General features: G+C 47.6%; 1 long non-coding RNA gene across 2 annotated transcripts; it reads right to left on the bottom strand.

Annotated features, from left to right (window-relative positions):
* Positions 1-518: 518 nt before the first annotated feature.
* Positions 519-3,365, bottom strand: LOC116982207. Of its 2 annotated transcripts, none has more exons than XR_004414396.1 (3): positions 3,231-3,365; positions 1,875-1,949; positions 519-612 (listed from the first exon to the last, which is right to left on the bottom strand). It is a non-coding gene; the product is annotated as an uncharacterized LOC116982207 (long non-coding RNA). The 2 variants fall into 2 exon arrangements; XR_004414397.1 differs by having other exon boundaries at positions 519-608.
* Between the last annotated feature and the right edge of the window lie 378 nt (positions 3,366-3,743).

Raw genomic sequence — 3,743 nt, 5'->3', positions numbered from 1 at the left:
AAATCTTCTCTGAACCCTTTCCAGCTTGAGGACATCTTTCCCATAACACGGTGCCCAGTACTGAACATAATACCCTAAATGCGGCCTCACCAACGTCTTGTACAACTGCAACGTGACCTCCCAACCTCTATACTCAATAACCATATAACAATTACAGCACGGAAACAGGCCATCTCGACCCCTCTAGTCCGTGCCGAACACATAATCTCCCCTAGTCCCATATACCTGCGCTCAGACCATAACCCTCCATTCCTTTCCCATCCATATAACTATCCAATACTCTGACTGATGAAGGCCAATGTGCCAAAAGCCTTCTTGATCACCCTGTCCTACCTGTGAAAATTGTCTCTAGTGTGTGTAGGATAGTGTTAGTGTACGGGGTGATTGCTGGTCGGTGTGGACTCGGTGGGCCGAAGGGCCTGTTTCCGTGCTGTATCTCTAAACTAAACAAGTGTGTGAACAGGCGATCGCTGGTCGGTGCGGACTCGGTGGGCCGAAGGGCCTGTTTCCGCACTGTACCTCTGTTGTTGTTCTTGCAAGCAGATGAGAGCGTGCCCCTAATTCTCGAGGCTGTTCCTCGTCTTTGCGTCGAAAGTTCGGAGTCTCAGCTATCTGGCGACAGGGAAGATGGAGGTCAAAATATGCTCATCCCTCTACACCTGCCCGCGTTTGACCCATATCCCTCAAAACCAGCACAGAAATAGTCTCTCAGCCCCAACTCTCTCTCTCTCTAGCCCCCTCTCTTCCCTCCCTCTCTCTCTTCCCCTCCTCTCTCTCTCACCCCCTCCTCTCTCTCCCCCCTCTACCCCCCCCCTCTCTCTCTCAGTACCTAAGAAGGCAGTGGAGGCCAATTCTCTGGAGGCTTTCAAACGAGTTAGATAGTGAATGCCGGTTCTTGCTCGAAGGGTCAAATGGCCTACTCCTACACCTATTGTCTCTCCGCCCTCTTTCTCTCAGCCGTCCTGAGCCTACCCAGTCCAGACCTCCCTGGCATTGTTGAGCCTATTGCCCCCCTCCCTGGAATAACTGGACCAAGGTCTGCACTCCCCGCCTACTTGGGCCGATTCCAGCCAACTTCAGCTCAGTCCAGTGAATAGTTCGGCCAAAGTGGGTCATCCTTGGCTTGATTTTAATGAGAGAATAGACAATAGGTGCAGGAGTAGGCCATTCGGCCCTTCGAGCCAGCACCGCCATTCAATGTGATCAAGATTGATCATCCACTATCAGTTCCCATTCCTACCTTCTCCCCATATCCCCTGACTCCACTATCTTCAAGAGACCTATCCAGCTCCCTATTGTAAGTTTCCAGAGAACCGGCCTCTGCAGCCCTCTGAGGCAGAGAATTCCACACTCACAACTCTCTTGGTGAAAAAGTATTTCCTCATCTCCGTTCTAAATGGCTTACCCCTTATTCTTAAATTGTGGCCCCTGGTTCTGGACTCCCACAACATCGGGAACATGTTCCCTGCCTCTAGAGTGTCCAAACCCTTAATAATGTTATATGTTTCAATAAGATCCCCTCTCATTCTTCTAAATGCCAGATTATACAAGCCCAGCCGCTCCATTGTCTCAGCATATGACAGTCCCTCCATCCCGGGAATTAATCTTGTGAACCTATGCTGCACTCACTCAACAGCAAAAATGTCCTTCCTCAAATTTGGAGACCAAAACTACACACAATACTCCAGGTGTGGTATCGGTGGGGCCCTGTGCAACTGCCTAATGAACAAGGACCCCCAGATCCCATTGCACTTCTCCTTTTCCAATCTTGACACCATTTAGATAATAATATTCCTTCTTCTTTTTGCTACCAAAGTGGATAACCTCACATTTGTCTAAATTAACAATCATCTGCCATGCATCTGCCTACTCACCCAACCAGTCCAAGTCACCCTGCATTCTCATAGCATCCTCCTCACAGTTTACACTGCCACCCATCTTTGTGTCATCTGCAAATTTGATAATGTTATTTGTAATCCCTTAATCTAAATCATTAATGTATATTGTAAATAGCTGCGGTCCAAGCACAGAGCCTTGCTGTACCACACTAGTCACTGCCTGCCATTCTGAAAGGGAACCGTTCATCCCTACTCTTTGTTTCCTGTCTGCCAACCACTTCTCTATCCATGACAGCACTCTACCCTCAATACCATGTGCCCTAATTTTGCCCACTAATCTCCTATGTGGGACCTTATCAAATGCTTTCTGAAAGTCCAGGTACATTACATCCACTGGCTCTTCCTTATCCATTTTCCGAGTTACATCCTCAAAAAACTCCAGAAGATTAGTCAAACATGAATTCCCCTTCGTAAATCTATGCTGACTCGGACCGATCCAGTTACTGCTATCCAAATGTGCCGCTATTTCATCTATTTTATAATTGACTCCAGGAACTTCCCCACCACCGATGTCAGGCTAACTGGTCTATAATTCCGTTTTCTCTCTCCCGCCTTTCTTAAAAAGTGGGATAACATTAGCAACCCTCCAATCCACAGGAACTGATCCTGAATCTATAGAACATTGGAAAATGGTCACCAATGCGTCCACGATTTCTAGAGCCACTTCCTTAAGTACCCTGGGATGCAGACCACCAGGCCCTGGAGATTTACCAGCCTTCAGTCACATCAGTCTACCCAACACCATTTCCTGCCTAATGTGGATTTCCTTCAGTTCCTCCATCACAACAGATCCTCTGCCCACTAGTCCACCAGGAAGATTGTTTGTGTCCTGCTAAGTGAAGACGGATCCAAAGTACCTATTCAACTCATCTGACATTTCCTTGTTCCCCATAATAAATTCACCTTTTTCAGTCATCAAGGGTCCAACTTTGGTCTTAATAAACTTTTTCCTCTGCTATCTAAATTTGCCGTTATTACTACTTTAATAATTGACTCCAGCATCTTCCCACCACCACTGTCACACTAACTGGTCTATAATTCCCCGTCATCCCTACAACCTGAAATAGTAACATTTGCAGCTATGATAGTAACAGCCATACCTCCCACTCAGGTCGGCATGGAAAGACTGTTCTCCGCACTGAAAATAATTAAATCAGATTTAAGGGCTTCAATGAAAGAGGATCTGGTAGAAGCAATTCTGTTCCGAAGGGAACTCTGTAATTCCCACAACATCATACTTGACAATTTCTAACTGAGCCACAAGCTCGTCCACTTCATTTCTTATTATTTGTGCATTCATATATAATACTTTTCATCCATTACTCCTCTCACCTTTCACATCCATTCCTATTTCACTTGGCCTTACTCTCCTATCCCTTCCTGCCCCGTTAATTCTGGTGTTTTTCTTCACTTTTCCTGTCATGTCTTTCCCTTTAACTCCATCCTTGTACCCTTGCACCGCGGCCTCCCGCCGCCAGGTGGCGCTACAGTCGGATGACCAGAGGGTGACCCTTGACCCCGCGGCTCCTGCACCACGTGGGGGGGGGGGGGGGGGACAATGAGAGCAGCTGCAGAGGCTGCAAACCTGAGATAAAACCTCAAGGGGCGCCAGACTACAAAATGCTGCAGTAACTCAGTGACACGGGCAGCATCTCTGGAGAGAAGGAATGGGCGACGTTTCAAGGTCGAGACCCGTCCTCAGACTGAGAGTCACAGGAGTGATATCGACGGTGATGTGGAGTGAAAAGCTTCTACATAGAAACATAGACAATAGGTGCAGGAGGAGGCCATTCGGCCCTTCGAGCCAGCACCGCCATTCAATATGATGACGGCTGATCATCCACA

Source organism: Amblyraja radiata, chromosome 16 (genome assembly GCF_010909765.2).
Source record: "Amblyraja radiata isolate CabotCenter1 chromosome 16, sAmbRad1.1.pri, whole genome shotgun sequence".
NCBI classification, from domain to species: Eukaryota; Metazoa; Chordata; class Chondrichthyes; order Rajiformes; family Rajidae; genus Amblyraja; species Amblyraja radiata.
This window is presented reverse-complemented; position numbering and strand designations above follow the sequence as displayed.